Genomic DNA, 20,557 nt, shown 5'->3' on the forward strand with positions numbered 1-20,557 from the left:
CCACCCTGGACGGTTCCGACCTAGAATATGTGGACCACTATAAATAGCTAGGTGTCTGGCTAGACTGTAAACTCTCCTTCCAGACTCATATTAACCTGTTAGGGCTCGGGGGCAGTATTGACACGGCCGGATAAAAAACGTACCCGATTTAATCTGGTTACTACTCCTGCCCAGTAACTAGAATATGTATATAATTATTGGCTTTGGATAGAAAACACCCTAAAGTTTCTAAAACTGTTTGAATGGTGTCTGTGAGTATAACAGAACTCATATGGCAGGTCAAAACCTGAGAAGATTCCTTACAGGAAGTGGCCTGTCTGACAAGTTGTTGTTCATCTTGGCTCTTTTTATTGAAGACTGAGGATCTTTGCTGTAACGTGACACTTCCTACGGCTCCCATATGCTCTCAGAGCCCGGGAAAAAGCTGAATGATATCGAGGCAGCCTCTGGCTGAAACACATTATCGAGTTTGGCAAGTGGCCGATCAGAGGACAGTGGGCTTAGGCGCGTGCACGAGTCGACCCTGTGCTTTGTTTTCTTTCCTCTTTTTACCTAAACGCAGATTCCCGGTCGGAATATTATCGCTTTTTTTACGAGAAAAATGGTATAAAAATTGATTTTAAACAGCGGTTGACATGCTTCGAAGTACGGTAATGGAATATTTCGAATTTTTTTGTCACGAAATGCGCCATGCTCGTCACCCTTATTTACCCTTTCGGATAGTGTATTGAACGCACGAACAAAACGCCGCTATTTGGATATAACAATGGATTATTTGGGACCAAACCAACATTTGTTATTGAAGTAGAAGTCCTGGGAGTGCATTCTGACGAAGAACAGCAAAGGTAATAACATTTTTCTTATAGTAAATCTGACTTTGGTGAGTGCTAAACTGGGTGTCTAAATAGCTAGCCCTGTGATGCCGGGCTATCTACTGAGAATATTGCAAAATGTGCTTTCACCGAAAAGCTATTTTAAAATCGGACATATCGAGTGCATAGAGGGGTTCTGTATCTATAATTCTTAAAATAATTGTTATGTTTTTTTGTGAACGTTTATCGTGAGTAATTTAGTAAATTCACCGGCAGTGTTCGGTGGGAATGCTAGTCACATGCTAGTCACATGCTAATGTAAAAAGCTGGTTTTTGATATAAATATGAACTTGATTGAACAAAACATGCATGTATTGTATAACATAATGTCCTAGGGTTGTAATCTGATGAAGATCATCAAAGGTTAGTGCGGCATTTAGCTGTGGTTTGGGTTTATGTGACATTATATGCTAGCTTGAAAAATGGGTGTCTGATTATTTCTGGCTGGGTACTCTGCTGACATAATCTAATGTTTTGCTTTCGTTTTAAAGCCTTTTTGATATCGGACAGTGTGGTTAGATTAACGAGAGTCTTGTCTTTAAAACGGTGTAAAATAGTCATATGTTTGAGAAATTGAAGTTTTTGCATTATTGAGGTATTTGAATATCGCGCCACGGGATTACACTGGCTGTTGAGTAGGTGGGACGCAAGCGTCCCACCTAGCCCATAGAGGTTAAACATCTCCAATCCAAAATCAAATCTAGAATCGGCTTTCTATTTCGCAACAAACCCTTCTTCACTCACGCCGCCAAACTTACCCTAGTAAAACTGACTATCCTACCGATCCTCGACTTCGGCGATGTCATCTACAAAATAGCTTCCAATACTCTACTCAGCAAACTGGATGCAGTCTATCACAGTGCCACCCGTTTTGTTACCAAATAACTTATACCACTCACCACTGCGACCTGTATGCTCTAGTCGGCTTGCCCTCGCTACATATTCGTCGCCAGACCCACTGGCTCCAGGTCATCTATAAGACTATGCTTGGTAAAGCTCCACCTTATCTCAGTTCACAGGTCACGATAACAACACTCACCCGTAGCACACGTTCCAGCAGGTATATCTCACTGATCATCCCCAATGCCAACACCTCATTTGTCCTCCTTTCATTCCAGTTCTCTGCTGCCAGTGACTGGAACGAATTGCAAAAATCGCTGAAGTTGGAGACTTTTATTTCCCTCACCAACTTTAACCTCTATGGGCGCGTTATTCAAATCCTTAGATAAGATATTACTTCAATTTTTAAAAAATATGACTATTTTACACCATTTTAAAGATAATACTCTCGTTAATCTAACCACACTGTCCAATTTCAAAAAGGCTTTACAACGAAAGCAAAACATTAGATTATGTCAGCAGAATACCCAGCCAGAAATAATCAGACACCCATTTTTCAAGCTAGCATATAATGTCACATAAACCCAAACCACAGCTAAATGTAGCACTAACCTTTGATGATCTTCATCAGATGACAACCCTAGGACATTATGTTATACAATACATGCATGTTTTGTTCAATCAAGTTCATATTTATATCAAAAACCAGCTTTTTACATTAGCATGTGACTAGCATGTGACTAGCATTCCCACCGAACACTGCCGGTGAATTTACTAAATTACTCACGATAAACGTTCACAAAAAGCATAACAATTATTTTAAGAATTATAGATACAGAACTCCTCTATGCACTCGATATGTCCGATTTTAAAATAGCTTTTCGGTGAAAGCACATTTTGCAATATTCTCAGTAGATAGCCCGGCATCACAGGGCTAGCTATTTAGACACCCAGCAGGTTTAGCACTCATCAAAGTCAGATTTACTATAAGAAAAATGTTATTACCTTTGTTGTCTTCGTCAGAATGCACTCCCAGGACTTCTACTTCAATAACAAATGTTGGTTTGGTCCAAAATAATCCATCGTTATATCCAAACAGCGGCGTTTTGTTCGTGCGTTCTAGACACTATCCTAAAGGCTAAATAAGGGTGACGAGCATGGCGCAATTCGTGACAAAATAATTCTAAATATTCCATTACCGTACTTCGAAGCATGTCAACCGCTGTTTAAAATCAATTTTTATGCCATTTTTCTCATAAAAAAGCGATAATATTCCGACCGGGAATCTGCGTTTAGATAAACAGAAAAAGGAAAAGAAAGCATTCGGTCGAAGCGGGCACGCGCCTAAGCCCATAGTACTCTGAGTGGCCACTTGCCAAAAGCGATAAAGTGTTTCAGCCAGAGCCTGCCTCGATATCGTTCAACTTTTTCCCGGGCTCTGAGACCCTATGGAAGACGTAGGAAGTGTCATGTTATTGCACAGATCCTGAGTCTTCAATAAAAAGAGCCAAGATGAAACACTACTTCTCAGACAGGCCACTTCCTGCTTGAAATCTTCTCAGGTTTTGGCCTGCCATAGGAGTTCTGTTATACTCACAGACACCATTCAAACAGTTTTAGAAACTTTAGGGTGTTTTCTATCCAAAGCCAATAATTATATGCATATTCTAGTTACTGGGCAGGAGTAGTAACCAGATTAAATCGGGTACGTTTTTTATCCAGCCGTGTCAATACTGCCCCCTAGCCCTAACAGGTTAAACATCAGCTATCTGAGCAACTAACCGATCGCTGCAGCTGTACATAGCCCAGCTGTACATTGCCCACCCAATCTACCTACCTCATCCCCTTACTGTTTTTATTTTATTTACTTTTCTGCTCTTTTTGCACACCAGTATCTCTACATGCACATCTTCATATGCTCATTTATCACTCCAGTGTTAATCTGCTAAATTGTAATTATTTGCTCCTATGGCCTATTTATTGCCTACCTCCTCATGCCTTTTGCACACACTGTATATAGACTTTCTTTTTTTCTACTGTATCATTGACTTGTTTATTGTCTCATTGGCTTGTTTGTTTACTCCATGTGTAACTCTGTGTTGTTGTCTGTGTCACACTGCTTTGCCTTATTTTGGCCAGGTCGCAGTTGTAAATGAGAACTTGTTCTCAACTTGCCTACCTGGTTAAATAAAGGTGAAATAAATAAAAATAAAAAACTACAGTATACAAGCACAGTACATAGCACAATAGCGACTTCATCATAGTAGAGGACTGTGATATAGTACTCGCCCAATCTCTGTGTGTATAGACATTGACCGGACAGAGGGTGAGGGCTCAGTGGTCTGCCTCTGCGTACGAGGGTTGGTGTGGACCCCGTTTTCCCGGCCTTTACTCTGGGTTTCCAGGGGGATGTCTGGAGACGTGTGGCTAATCTTCATGGCTGCCTCTGGGATGGGGATGATTGCCGCTATGGGGGGTGGCGATACGGGGGTCGCCGGCCCCGTCACGGTCCCAGATGCCACAGGGACAATGGAGCAGCGATGGGACTCACGGCGGTCGAGGGCAGGGACGGGAGGGTCGACGGCCGTGTAGACTGGCTCCCTGGCTGGGACGTAGGGTTGCAAAGGTGCCATGGGGGAATCGTGGTGCCCGTGGGTGGGCTCCTTGATGCTGGGGGAGAGGCCACGCTCCCTCCATGGGATCCAGCAGAGCTTCCAGGAGACGAAGATTGAGACCCCGAACAGGGCCAGGCCACAGGCTGTCACCACCAGGGACAGCAGGCTCACCGACACATCTACAGAATGCAGGGAGGGGGGGAAAGAGGGAGAGAGGGAGGAAAGAAAGGGAGAGAGTTAGTAGGGTAATTTTACTTATACAAGGATGTGAGAGGCACAGTGAGACAAACAAAGATCAATGACACATGTACAAGACAGAGGCTTGGGAGAGAATGAATCATCACATCATTATTTAACAACATTTTTAACTCGCCGCCATTGGAAACACGTTCTCTGGAGTGATGAATCACGCTTCCCCATCTAACAGTTCGAAGGACAAATCTGGGTTTGGCGGATGCCAGGTGAATGCTACCTGTCCCAATTCATAGTTCATTGGAGGAGGAATAATGGTCTGTTTTTTTTCATGGTTCGGGCTAGGTCCCTTAGTTCCAATAAAGGGAAATCTTAAAGCTACAGCACATAATTACATTCTAGACGATTCTGTGTTTCCGACTTTATGACAACAGTTTGGGGAAGGCCCTTTCCTGTTTCAGCAGAATGAAAGCAAGTCCCCACAGCAATGTTCAAACATCTAGTGGAAAGCCTTCCCAGAAGAGTGGAGGCTATTATAGCAGCGTAGTGGGGACCAACTCCATATTAATACCCATGATTTTGAAATGAGATGTCTTCATACTTTTGGTCATGTAGTGTATGTTATAATTTGCCTTTGGGCTTCTCTAGCTGTGTGTATTAAAGACACACCATAAGGAACGGCCTAAGACTGATTAAATCACTGTGCGCTAATTTAAAAAAAAACATTGCTTGGTTAATTACAAGTGTGCTTTGCGGGAACTTTTCTCATTCTCCCTTAATATTCTCTTAAAGAGAGAGCGTGACAAACTTAATTAGGAATTATCCAAAGTTGTTTAATTATCTCCTCTGGAGTCCCATATGCGGCCAGGGTCCCGATTTTAGTGCTGCTGTAATCCACTGACCTTGACTGATAGGAATAGAGCAAGAAAATGTGTTGTGGAGAAACATTCTATGGGAATCAATTTACCCAACTTGAACAAGTTCCAAGAAACTTCACACTTAAATCTTCAATATTTAGATTTTCCTGGGGAGCAGGTGATATTTAACAGCCATTTTGAGCGATTAAAGTATGTGATGGATCCTCTGAAAGAGTTTAAATTGGTGTGACGACGTCGGACCTCTCTGTTCATTTCTCCTCACAGAACTCATTGTTTGCTAAATTGTTTGCCACAAACATACTAGCTACAGTTCAAGTTGAAAGTTTACATACAACTTAGCCAAATACATTTAAACTCAGTTTTCCACAATTCCTGACATTTAATCCTAGTAAAAATTCCCTGTCTTAGGCCAGTTAGGATCACCACTTTATTTTAAGAATGTAGAGAGATAATAGTAGAGAGAATTATTTATTTCAGCTTGTATTTCTTTCATCACATTCCCAGTGGGTCAGAAGTTTACATACTGTACATTCAATTAGTATTTGGTAGCATTGCCTTTAAATTATTTAACTTGGGTTAAAAATTTCAGGTAGCCTTCCACAAGCTTCCCACAATAAGTGGGTGAATTTTGGCCCATTCCTCCTGACAGAGCTGGTGTAACTGAGTCAGGTTTGTAGGCCTCCTTGCTCGCACACGCTTTTTCAGTTCTGCCCACACATTTTCTATAGGATTGAGGTCAGGGCTTTGTGATGGCCTCTCCAATACCTTGACCTTGTTGTCCTTAAGCCATTTTGCCACAACTTTGGAAGTATGCTTGGGGTCATTGTCCATTTGGAAGACCCACTTGCGACCAAGCTTTAACTTCCTGACTGATATCTTGAGATGTTGCTTCAATATATCCACATAATTTTCCTGCCTCATGAAGCCATCTATTTTGTGAAGTGCACCAGTCCCTCCTGCAGCAAAGCACCCCCACAACATGATGCTGCCACCCCCGTGCTTCATGGTTGGGATGGTGTTCTTTGGCTTGCAAGCCCCCCTTTTTCCTTCAAATGTAACAATGGTCATTATGGCCAAACAGTTCTATTTTTGTTTCATCAGACCAGAGGACATTTCTCCAAAAAGTACGATCTTTGTCTCCATGTGCAGTTGCAAACCGTAGTCTGGCTTTTTTATGGTGGTTTTGGAGCAGTGGCTTCTTCCTTGCTGAGCGGCCCTTCAGGTTATGTCGATATAGGACTTGTTTTACTGTGGATATAGATAATGTTGTACCTGCTTCCTCCAGCATCTTCACAGGGTCCTTTGTTGTTGTTCTGGGATTGATTTGCACTTTTCGCACCAAAGTACGTTCATCTCTAGGAGACAGAACGCGTCTCCTTCCTGAGCGGTATGAAGGCTGCGTAGTCCCATGGTGTTTATACTTGCGTACTATTGTTTGTACAGATGAACGTGGTACCTTCAGGCGTTTGGAAATTGCTCCCAAGGATGAACCAGTCTTGGCTGATTTCTTTTGATTTTCCCATGATGTCAAGCAAAGAGGCACTGAGTTTGAAGGTAGGCCTTGAAAAACATCCACAGGTACACCTCCAATTGACTCAAATTATGTAAATTAGCCTATCAGAAGCTTCTAAAGCCATGGCATAATTTCCTGGAATTTTCCAAGCTATTTAAAGGCACAGTCAACTTAGCGTATGTAAACTTCTGACTCTGGAATTGGAACTTGAATTGTGATACAGTGAATTATAAGTGAAATTGTCTCTCTGTAAATAATTGTTGGAAAAATGGTTTGTGTCATGCACAAAGTAGATGTCCTAACCAACTTGCCAAAACTATAGTTTGTTAACAAGAAATTTGTGGAGTGGTTGAAAAACAAGTTTTAATGACTCCAACCTAAGTGTATGTAAACTTCCAACTTCAACTTTATATCTAATTCAAGATAAAACATTGTGCTTTGTAGGGTAATATAAAATAACAAACGGCGAGTGTGTCTTCTTATAATGTAATTTCATTTGAAATGTTTAGCCTTAGTATTGGAAACTCTAATGTTTATGCCATAGACATGGACCGTATGAACAGTATAAAGGTTTACACTAACTAAGGCTATGTTCATAGTGAACAGAATACCTGTTTAGAGGTTTGAATGGTTTATGCCAGGTCCTTTTACGATGCCCAACGTTCTTCCTCATCTAAGGAGAGCTGTTGGTGCAGGTAAAAGGCACACTCCTCTGCCCAGGCGTTGCTGACACATGCCAGATCTTACGCCTGGATAGGTGTTTTACGTACCAACTAATCACATCATACAGGTAACTGCCAAAGTAAATGGAAACACTTGAGTAAATGAGGGATACAAAGTATATTGAAAGCATGAGCTTCCACACTGGTGTGGAAACTGAGTTAATTAAGGTTCGATGAGCATAAAAATTATGTAAACCATATGCCATGGCCGTCTCTGTCACCAGATTTCAACCCAACTGGTTGAATGGCTGGTTTAATGGCTATTTTTGCCCCGTTGGCCCTGCAAATTACCGCAGGTGAGATAAATTACACCTGCTGTGTCAGGGCTTTCGGAAGGACCAATACACAGCGTGATCGTAGTTCCACATCTTTTATTCAGTCATGAAACGAATGCAATATACAATAAACTTCAAATACAAAAACAAGAAAGCCGTGACGCAGAGCAGGCATACACTACTCACAAAATAATCACCCACAAAACACCAGTGGGACAAACATCAACTTAAATATTGCCTCCAATTAGAGACAATGACAACCGGCTTCCTCTAACTGGAGGTCATACCAAACAGAAACTAACCTAGAAATACAAAACTAGAAACTAAACATATAAATACAAAAACGGACAAACACCCCCTGTCACGCCCTGACCTACTCTACCATAGAAAATAACAACTTACTATGGTCAGGACGTGACATGCTGAGAATCAATTTCAGTACTTATTTTAATGAAAGCGTTTGGTCCTGTGTAGTTGTAAATCAGACAAATACACATGTGAACACCAACGTTTTCAATTTCAACTTATTTTTGAAGAAATTGTGAATCATGGAAGGATGCATCCTCTCTCCGTCCTCTCCTGCCTCCTTTTGAAAAATGTCAATGTAATCGAGGAGAGGAAATGTGGAAACAAATGTGCTTGATGAAATGAGACTCCCCTCCACAAGCTTGTCATCAGGCAAACTGTGTATAAAGTGGTTCAAACACATTTTGCTAGTTGTAACAGACATTTTATAGACTAAAAGTGGGGGTTTTAAAACGTGTGCGTGCTTTTCTCCTCTGAGAAAAAAACAGTTGATTCAAAGGGGGTGTGGCGGATTACAAAACTCTTCCTGGTAGGACTCCGGCAGGATATACGTAAGAATTCTCAGCCGGGAAAGGCTATCGAGGAGAGGTGCAAACTTCTCTGTTCACCAATGAACAAAATGACATTCTCCTACATATAGTAACGACTTATCGGTTTCCTTCCGGGTCAGGAGGGAGGAGGACAGAGGAGTCGAGGAGAGGATGGATTTATGCCCAATGGAGAATCTCCCTATATCTAGGCTGGTCCTCATCCTCTACACAGTTTGAACTGAGATACTACAGGTATGTATACAGTGTGAGAAGCCTTGTGAAAATGCTGCGAGTAATCCTGTAATTATATTTTCATGTGACAGCTTTTACAGCATGACTTGCAACATGTTGTGTAGTTGTATGTTGATGATGCTATTGATGTGTTGCACTTTGTTGTCCCCATAACGGTCTTGTAGGAAGCAGTGACAGTCCTATGAATGTGAAATTTGTCTTTACAATGCTGTCAACATCATCATAATTACAGAGCATCGTGGTACTACTCACATTCAGAATGAGAGCTAGAGAGACTGTTTAGGGTTTACTGTGTTCCCATGTTTCCATGCAACATCGGTTGCAGGCACTTTTTGGCCATATCAAGGCAGCCTCAAATATCACAAAATAAAAGATTAAGATTTCAAAGTGTTGTGATGAATAATAAAGTGTGCTCATTCACACTGGCACAGGGTCCACCAGTCACCGCGGGAGGGGGAGAACAGAAAGACAATCACGAAGAGCCTTCTGATTCATCTTGGCGTTTGCCTCCTAAGCAATCCTAGGAAGTGAAGTGATGATGAGATATCCCTCTCTGGGAATTCTTCTGAAGAGGATGAAGTTCCGCCAAAGAGAGATCTTCAAAGAGATGAATCAGTGTCATTGGGAATTCATCATTTTGGCACAGCTGTCACCCCTTGAACTTGGAGGACTTGGCAAACTCTCAGACATTAGTGTCACACAATGTAACACAATGCATGACACCTAACTAACGTACACCTTCCGAACTACAGAGCAAATCAGCACTCCCCCACTCATCACTACTACACATAATGGCACACCTGCAGAGGCCGGGCATTTTTCCTAACTATCTTTATAGGAGTTAAATGGTCAGATTGTCTAGAGGCATTTATAAAACAGACCCACTCAACTGTAAATTGTTTTGCACCATACAGTATTGTACCGTGTAGTTCACCATATTTTGCCATATGCTGTCCCATTCTCCAGCCCTGTTTGTCTGTTGTTAATGAAACCCTGTGGGTTTACATCAACTGAGGCGTAGGAAATTATGAAATTATGATTTGTGTAATTAATCCACTGGGAGAAAGCTTTTTTTAGTTATTTGTTTAATTATATATGTATGCTAAATGACTAAGCACAGATAGGGCTATGCAAGAGAACACTCAGGATGTTATCTTGTCTAAAACAAGGTCTGGGTTTGTGAGATACCATGTTTCTCTGGATCTCACTGACCACATCTTAATGAAATCTTATCGTAGACCTTTTACATACTGTACCTCCACAGGGGTGAAAGTGAAAATAGTGAAGACAGCTGTTTGGCAATCATCAGTAACAGTAAAAATGATGCACAGCCGTGGAAAGACAAAATTACAAACACGGCAAATCTCTTGAAATTTAATTACCATTCAGGTTGAGAGTTGCAGCTCCTGATGCCTCGTCTGTTTCATGGATTTTAGTGTTGAGCGATTAATCAAAATGTTGGTTATTTTTCATTTTTTAAACAACATCGATTCAATTATTTTAATTCCATTTAGTTTGTTTTTTTGTCTGTGAGCTCAATGCGCAAATTGCACAATTTCTCTAAAGATAAATCAGATCCAGCCTGAACTGTGCGATGTAGTATGGAGTTGTAGTTTCCAACAGGCCAATATTCTATACTGTACAAAAATATAAAGACAACATCCAACAATTTCAAACATTTTACTGAGTTACAGTTCATAGACAGAAATCGGTCAATAGAAATAAATTCATTATCACCCAATCTATAGATTTCACATGACAGGGGTGCAGCCATGGAGCTAGGCCAACCACTGGGGAGCTAGGCCCAGCCAATCAGAATGATTTCTTTTTTAAATGGTGAGGCCAGTTCAACGTACAGAGAAATTCTCTAAAACAACGTTGGAGGCGTCATATGGTAGAGAAATTAACATTAAATTATCTGTTCTCTGTTGGACATTCCTGCAGTCAGCATGCCAATTTCACGCTCCCTCTAAACTTGAGACATCTGTGGCATTTTGTTGTGTGACAAAACTGCACATTTTAGTGACCTTTTATTGTCCCCAGCACAAGGTGCACCTGTTTAATGATCATGCTGTTTAATAAGCTTCTTGATATGCCACACCTGTCAGGTGGATGGATTAACTTGGCAAAGGAGTAATTCTCACTTACAGTGATGTAAACAAATTTGTGCACACAATTTGAGAGAAATTAGCTTTTTGTGCAGCTCGTGAAAAATGAGACCAAGACTTAACATGTTGCATTTACATTTTTGCTCAGTATAAACAGTAGTAATTAACTACAATGACCATAATCCATTGTGAATCTACTTAGCCAATCTGTGTTTCTTTTACTCCTGCTACGGAAGAGAGAAGAATGTGTGATCTTGAGGTGATATAGAGCGCAGCTGCTGCTTAGCCAGGTATCTCTACCTGAAAATACATGACCAAAGTGATTGATAGTTGGTATTCAGCAGTCATAAAAGTATGCCTTATTTATTTTGAAGAACGACTAAAATTCTGATTTTGTCAGACAGCATAGGCAGCAGCTCTACAGAGATGAGATGATGACTTGGAATTAAATAATAAAGTCATCAAATAAAACAAATGTAGTATACACAACTGAATTATTTTATTAAATGATGGTTAATAAGTGATAAACAGTAATGTTCAGTCACTACCATCACGGGACTTTTATTAATTGTTTTATTCTGTGTTGTTACAGCATTCCACCCAAATAATAGAACAGAAACCAAACCAACCTCAAAAAGCAGTAATCGCTCAGCACTAATGGATGTGGAATCTGCTGGGCGGACCAAGGGAAATCACATGCAGGGTAAAAGGCCAGGCTGACCACCTTTGATTGCAGTAAAAAGCAAAAGGGTTGTTTTTGACATGGCCCCTTCCATTACATATTCCCTCAGAATGCTGAGGCAAAGCAAGCTGGGAGTCTGGGGCTTCCTTAATGAGCCTAGTATTGCACACCACCTACCCCTCTTCTTCCTCCTCTTATTGCTGTCTCCTCCTTCACATGCTCATTCGCTAACTTTCTATTACCCTCCCCCTCTTCCTCCTTAACCTCACCTGTGCATACCCCTCTGATATGTCAGGGATAGAACACCTTTCACACATCAAAGTCAATAATTATACTGTTCCGATAGCTCTCACGTCAATCAGTAATCAAACAGTTGAGTAAAATAATAGATTATAGCCCACAGCAGTCTAAAATAAATGCACCCTTAATTGTGTCACTTCAAATATTGCAGTGAGTTGGCCTACATTGTGATAGTGTGAAGAAGGTGAATGATGAAGTCTGTCCCAAAATATTATCTTCAGAGCCTTGACCGCTCTTGCATTTCTCAGAGCACTTGCAAACACTTCATCAAAACGTGTGTACAGTCGACAATGTACATGGCGGGTAAATGGGACAAGGCCACTCTGCTTTGATGATGTCATACCAACATACCACACACATAATATCTCAATTTGTGTTTCTAGGCAATTATGAAGATAAAAAAACCTTCATAAACAATCATGAATGTTCTTGGGCTGATCCCTCCTTTCAAGCTCCTCCAAGCTGTTATTAACATGATCCAGGATCACAAAATACTGCAATACGGAGAACCAACTGTGTGAAAATGTACCTCCGCGTTCATATACTGTATGTACCTGCATTCTTTTTATCAGCTGATTGAGTGCTTCATGACAGTAATGCCATTGCAATGCCACTAAGCAGGGTGGCCATTTTGCTGTTGTAAAATTAATGTCATGCCACTCCTGTCACCTGTGCTGAAGCTCCTCTTTAGCTGTGTAGGACACATTTAAATCTTCAAGTTTGCAAGTCACGTGAAATGCCTTTCTTGCAAGCTCTAAACCTAACAATGCAGTAATCAATATCAATGTAGTAATGTTGAAAATAACATAAGGTAGAACACCCAAGAAGTAAGTAAGCTACATACAGTTCCAATACAATATGTATAATGTGCAGAGATACTGGAGTGATAGAGAGCATTGTCCATATGTCCACCTGATGTCCTCTGTACACACATCACATGTGACCGTCACAGACCAGCAGTGGAGTATTGAACATGAATGGAGGATTTGAACACACAAATCCCATTCTCTGAATCACAAAGCTACTGATAGAATCAGTCACTATTCCTGATGAAATAAGTCAATCAGTGAAACCACAGGCCATGTCACAACCAGCCAAAGACATGGTACACCAGGGGTGAGCTGTGTTTAGACCACACTGTGGCATCTGATCGAACTGTGGCTATTGAGCTCAGAGATGAGGGCGATAGACTGACTTGGGCAGCCCTGTAGCCTGAGAGCACATTGATCCAGAGGCCTAGTGGTGGTTTACTTGGCAGGTTGCCCTGGTACTGCCTGAGGAGGTAGAGAGTCATAGTATATCTGAAAAGTCTCAAATAACCCCGATAGCTAACAAAAACATCCAACAGAAAGAGAGAGGGGGGATATTGCCGATTTAAGCATTTCCTTGGACCTACAGTAGTATTCCCTTGTGTTGCTCTAAGATGCCTTACAGATTGTTCGGTGTTGAATTAGTGAGAGATTAGTTAGGAAGCACTAATTAGTGTGCCCCTATTGCAAACTGATATGTAATAATCTACATTACCTACACCTCTCCTCAATAACTCATCAACAGCAACAGCAGTCAATATGCACTGAGTTTACAAAACATTAGGAACACCTGCTCTTTCCACGACATAGTTTGACTGACCGGGTGAATCCAGGTGAAAGCTAGGATCCTTATTGATGTCACTTGTTAAATCCAATTCAATGCGTGTAGATAAAGGGGAGGAGACCGGTTAAAAAACTATTTTTAAGTTTTGAGACAATTGAGACATGGATTGTGTATGTCTGCCATGCAGAGAGTGAATGGGCAAGACATGTTTTTTTACTCAATATTATGAAGGTGTTCTTAATGTTTTGTGCACTCAGTGTAAATTAGCTACTGTATGTGAATCTGAGTGAGCTGCTACCAACCAAAAACCTCACAGGCATTATCTACCACAGGCATTATCTACAGTTGAAGTCGGAAGTTTACATACACCTTAGCCAAATACATTTAAACTCATTGTCTTTCACAATTCCTGACATTTAATCCTAGTAAAAATTAACTGTCTTAGGTCAGTTAGGATCATCACTTTATTTTAAGAATGTGAAATGGCAGAATAATAGTAGAGAGAATGATTTATTTCAGCTTTTATTTATTTCATCACATTCCCAGTGGGTCAGAAGTTTACATACTGTACACTCAATTAGTATTTGGTAGCATTGCCTTTAAATTGTTTAACTTGGGTCAAATGTTTTGGTTAGTCTTTCACAAGCTTCCCACAATAAGTTGGGTAAATTTTGGCCCATTCCTCCTGACAGAGCTGGTGTAACTGAGTCAGGTTTGTAGGCCTCCTTGCTCGCACACACTTTTCAGTTCTGCCCACACATTTTCTATGGGATTGAGGTCAGGGCTTTGTGTTGGCCACTGCAATACCTTGACTTTATTGTCCTAAAGCCATTTTGACACAACTTTGGAAGTATGCTTGGGGTCATTGTCCATTTCGAAGACCCATTTGCGACCAAGCTTTAACTTCCTGACTGATGTTTTGAGATTTTGCTTCAATATATCCGCATAATGTTCCTGCCTCCTGATGCCATCTATTTTGTGAAGTGCACCAGTCCCTCCTGCAGCAAAGCACCCCCACAGCATGATGCTGCCACCCCCAGGCTTCATGATGCAAGCATCCCCCTTTTTCCTCCAAACATAACGATGGTCATTATGGCCAAACAGTCCTATTTCTGTTTCATCAGACCAGAGGACATTTCTCCAAAAAGTACGATCTTTGTCTCAATGTGCAGTTGCAAACAGTAGTCTGGCTTTTTTATGGCAGTTTTGGAGCAGTGGCTTCTTCCTTGCTGAGCGGCCTTTCAGGTTATGTTGATATAGGACTTGTTTTACTGTGCATATAGATACTTTTGTACCTGTTTCCTCCAGCAGCTTCACAAGGTCCTTTGTTGTTGTTCTTGGATTGATTTGCACTTTTTGCACCAAAGTACGTTCATCTCTAGGAGACAGAACGCGTCTCCTTCCTGAGTGGTATGACGGCTGCGTGGTCCCATGGTGTTTATACTTGCGTACTATTGTTTGTACAGATGAATGTGGTACCTTCAGGCGTTTGGAAATTGCTCCCAAGGTTGAACCAGACTTGTGGAGGTCTACAATTTTTTTCTGAGGTCTTGGCTGATTTCTTTTGATTTTCCCATGATGCCAAGCAAAGAGGCATTGAGTTTGAAGGTAGGCCTTGAAAAACATCCACAGGTACACCTCCAATTGACTCAAATTATGTCAATTAGCCTATCAGAAGCTTCTAAAGCCATTACATAATTTTCTGGAATTTTCCAAGTTGTTTAAAGGCACAGTCAACTTAGTGTATGTAAACTTCTGACTCACTGTAATTGTGATACAGTGAATTATAAGTGAAATAATTTGTCTGTAAACAATTGTTGGAAAAATGACTTGTGTCATGCACAAAGTAGATCTGCTAACCGACTGGCCAAAACTATAGTTTGATAACAAGACATTTGTGGAGTGGTTGAAAAAAGATTTTGAATGACTCCAACCTAAGTGTATGTAAACTTCCGATTTCAACTGTATAAGTAGAGTTTGATAATACTGTGGCAATGACACCTAAACAGTGTTGAGTAGCTGGGAGTCCGGCTCTCAGTCTATATATCAAGTCTACAAGGTGAGCACAGCAGGGGGACATGTTGCTGGAAAACTCTCTTTCCCCAGCCACTCGCTGTATGGCCATGATCTGGCTTAAGATAGAATAGCTTAATTTCCCCCGGGGTTGCTATTACTGAGGACTCAAAATGGCATATGTTATACATATAGTGTCACGACTTCCACCAAAGGTGGTTCCTCTCCCTGTTCGGGCAGCGCTCGGCGGTCGGCGTCGCCGGCCTACTAGCCATCACCGATCCTTTTTTCCTTTTCCGTTTGTTTTGTCTGTGGTTCTTTCACACCTGGTTTCATTTTCCATAATTCCTGTGTGTATAATTACCCCTGTTGCCTGCCTAGGTTTGTGCGGGATTATTCATGTGATGTTGCTCGTTAAGGTTGTGCCTTATTTGTTTTCACATATTATACCAAGTGTGTATAAGTTTAGGAGCGTTGTTTTTCCCCCTTCCTTCCGTGAGTACTGGTTCCTCTGTTGTCTAGGGCGTTTATTTTGGTATTGTACCTGACCTGTATGTTTGTGGACTTGCCTATTAAATAACGCATCTCGGACATCTCTGCTCTCCTGCGCTTCACTCCTTCACCTACCTCTAAACACAAGCTCGTCACATATAGCCCAGAATCACATCCATGTGCATAATGGGTCTGAGTGCTTAGCAACATGCTCAGCACTACATTAATGTATAGACAGCAGGCAGATGTCTGTGAAGTTATTTTGGTAAAGGTGAGAGATCAATTGTAAGATATTTTTTTCATTCTCCAGATGATTTAAAATAATAAGCTTCACAGGGGCATTAACATTGAGTATGGTGCAGACATTCATTTTGACCTGATCTGGTGTGAGGGGGTCGCTTGGCCTGTACAAACACTGCAAATGTGTTAGCCATGGTTGGTTTTTAACCCTCCACACAGAAACAGACACACACACACACACACACACACACACACACACACACACACACACACACACACACACACACACACACACACACACACACACACACACACTCTTCTCCGTTTGGGTCACATATTATCTTTGAATGCCAGAGACTAACGCAAAAAGACTTGTCAATCTTCCTATATCTTTTTCTCTTCTCTCTTTCATCCGTATTTCTCTCTGGTTTTATTGAGGTGCCAGTCATCCAGGACAGGATGACATGGCTCAGCTGGATATGTTAATAAAACCAGGGACTGTGGACTCAAGGGACCCTGCCTCTGATCGCAGTTCAATAACCCCACCATACACTCCACCTGGCTGTCAATGCAGAGGGGAGAATGGAGGTAAAGGAGAATGGAGAGAGGAGAAGGGAGAGTTCACAGAGAATAGTGCTGAAGGGAGAAGAAATGGTGCATAGGGGAGAGGAGCAGGGACAGATAGTATGCAGAAATGAGAAGGGGTGAGGAGAGGGGGTATAGGGGGAAGGGGAGGGGAGAGGAGAAAGAAGAAGGGAGCAAGGAGATGGGAGAGTGAAGAGAGGTTTTGACTGAAAGGATGGGGGTGGGGTTACGGGCCACATCTTGAACAATTCAGCAATCAGGGGCATGTGAGAAATGCAGAAGTTTGGGTTATTAGATCAAGCTCAGGCCATTGGGTTCACAATATGTAACATTTTATGCCTTCCAGAAACCTCCTGTGAACCTTCTAGTAATCACAAGGGTCTGCAACAGGCAGCCATGGATCAGTGGGTAGAGTGAAAAACACGTCCATGCACGCACGCACGAACACACACACAAACAGCTCGCGTGGGTTAGTGTGATACGGTATTACTAAGAATGCACTCCTCCCTCGTCTCCAGGCGCGCTCGCACGGCGTGCTAGGTTCCCCAAAATTCCCGCTCCACCCTTAGCACTGTCGCCCTCTCTTGCTGAGGCTAGCACGTATATGCATGCACTCACCACTAACCCTTGGTAAATGGGTAAGGGATTACAAAACGAATCCGCTGAGAACTTTAGTGTGGCCGAGTGTTGCATCGCATGTGCCAATGCAAAAAAATGAGATAGCATTGGGTATCACGCGAGCTCAAGCTTCAATGAATGCGACCAAGGATTACGCAAACTCGCACTAGTCCCCATCCCCCACTTAACACCCCATCCACCTCAGGTGCACCAGAAATAAATGCACATATAACAAATCCATAGTGCGCACTGCATATCCCACACTACATTTATTGGCAAGGCTGAATATAACCTACTGACTTTTTGTTTTTATCAAACATTTGTTCCTGCAAAACCCTATATAAAATAATTTCCCCCACTCCTAATCTCCATGCAACAAGTTCTGTGCAGAAATGGAACCCTATCTCTCCAAACTTAATGTGTAAAAAAAATATATTCAGATCAAAGTGTTTCAGAGCAAGTTACATCTGTATAATTCAAACCGAAAAGCGCACACGCATTGCATACACATACACTGCTCTCAGGGCCGATTAATTGGATAGGATTGACTGGTACCTGAGTCCGTGTAGCGTGGTCTGGCGAGGTCCCGGAAATGGTAAATGAAATCCAGACAGTTCTCGTTCTGTACTTCCCCTTTAGAGCACAGATCAGACAGTAGTTCTAGTGCTTTTTGACAAATCTCGTCCTCTCTGTCGCCAGGCATTTCCCACCAGCATCCTTCTGAATGGAGGGGCTCCTATGGCACCACCACACCACCCCGCCCACCAGAGAGTCGACTAGCCCCCGCAGAATCACACTAATCCTCCCGGCACAGAGTCAACTAAAGCCCCAGTAGCAGCGCACCACTCCACCCGAAGCGGAGTCACCAACACCCAGCAGCTCAGCACCACTCTCGCTGTCTGAAAACCAGGGTAGCGGAGGAGGAACAGGTAAGTATACTAGGTAAAAAAAACCATCATATTCCTTTATTTCTTTCCAAACGTCGGGCATCCCTGTTCGAGTGTGTAGTATTCAATTGTGGGGTTTTCCCCATCAAAAGTAGCCTATCGTACAATTTAGCCACAGGTTGAATGTCCGACCACTCACAGGAGGCTATGAGGCACCGTGCGCTGTCCACACTCAATTGGTGCTGAAAAAGTGCATGCGCTCTTTCGATGCGTGAATGACCGGCGCCGCGCAGCCAGTCGCTCAATTCACCATCAAGCAATGAGCGAGCGCGATCCCGACTCTCCACAGTTCAAAGCGCTCCGCTTATTAACCGCGCCGCCAACACTAAACCCCCAATGCTCTCTTTGCGCCGAGACCCCAGGGCTGTCATCCAAATGCACGTCAAGAGTGACGCCCAACTGGCTTTCAATACAACTGGCCCTGAGAACGAACTAATTAGTGGTGTTGATTGTGCACGTTGTTTAGTATTAAGTGCATGTTTTCTGCTACTGCATTAATTCCTATTGTTTGTCTCAGTTGTATTCTATACTGTTCTGTTTATCCTTTGGCCAGGTAGGATTGTTGTTCTACCTGTTTATCTTGGGATATACACTATGTCAATGCCATTAAGGGCTGTATGGTGAGGCTGGTTGATGACTAATTCTATTATAGATTTGCACAATTGATCAGTATGCACCTCTTTTATTGTGCAGTCAATTTAATAATTTCTCAATCCATTTCAGTGATTGACAGGCACTGTATTAACCATGTGGAAATGTGTGTTTGTATGAGTGTGTACGTGTGTGTGCCTGTGTGTGTGTGTGTGTGTGTGTGTGTGTGTGTGTGTGTGTGTGTGTGTGTGTGTGTGTGTGTGTGTGTGTGTGTGTGTGTGTGTGTGTGTGTGTGTGTGTGTGTGCATGCATGCATGTACAGTATATGTATTTGATCTATATATCTAAAGATGGAACTATAGGGGAATTGAGGTGTATGTAATACATTCCTGTCTAACCCTTGTCCAGACAGTTTTGTAAAAATGAATGAAAACAGCCTGTGCACCAAATAGTTATTTAAGCAGCACAATGGAGCTAAAGCTACCAGCCCCATAGAGTCTTATACAGGAGTAGAATCAGACTCCATAATGAATGAGAGCAAACCCTTTCCATGCTGAAGGGCATGGTTACCTCATAAAGAGCAACAATTGGACCTGTACAGCTTAGCACCATTGGATACATGTTAACATTGTTTTTGGCGGTTTGGTACTATTTTCACTTAAGAGCTTTTCACTTAACACTTAACAATCCAAACTAATGTTTAATGTAAAATATAATGAGTACATTGGTTTAATCACCAAAACACAACATAATGATATCTTCTCAATGTCGTTATTTTAACAACCAGTTCATCCAACAGCAAAACTTTTAAGATAAATTGCCCTTTGGATGTAATATGCTACAGGCAAGTCGTCCAGGTCCTGAGGCAGCAAAGCATCCCCAAACCATCACACTACCACCACCAAGCTTGACCATTGGTATGAGGTTCTTACTGTGGAATGCAGTGTTTGGTTTTCACCAGACATAATGGGACCTATCTAGTCCAAAATGTTGACTCAAGTTTGCCAAAAAATCACCTTGATGATCATCAAGACACTTGGAAGAATGTTCTATGGACAGATGAGTCAAAAGTATAACTTTTTGGACGACATGGGTAATGCAATTTTAAACCAAACGTTTAAGTGACCATCAATTAAGAGCAGTCGGATTAAGTAATAGTAAAATGAATTTTAACAAAAGAGAATATAATCATATCAAAAGTAATGTGATCACTGCATTGTGAAAAGCAATTACTTTCTATTAACATGTATTGGAACGTCAAACATGTATTTCTAGGTAAAAAAGTAACTGTATGATTTTGTGTATTGTACTTTGTCAATTGAAATTGTGCTTAGAGTTTTGAAACAACTGCCTTTTTGATGATCTGTTTTGAGTTTTGTACTAAGAGTGAAAA

The 20,557-nt window shown here is 41.7% G+C and overlaps 1 pseudogene; it reads right to left on the bottom strand.

The window, feature by feature from the left end:
• Window positions 1–18,915, bottom strand: part of LOC106587460 (synaptotagmin-9-like) — a 54,631-nt pseudogene extending 35,716 nt beyond the window's left edge.
• Between the last annotated feature and the right edge of the window lie 1,642 nt (window positions 18,916–20,557).

This window comes from Salmo salar, chromosome ssa26 (genome assembly GCF_905237065.1).
Source record: "Salmo salar chromosome ssa26, Ssal_v3.1, whole genome shotgun sequence".
In the NCBI taxonomy this organism is placed as follows: domain Eukaryota; kingdom Metazoa; phylum Chordata; class Actinopteri; order Salmoniformes; family Salmonidae; genus Salmo; species Salmo salar.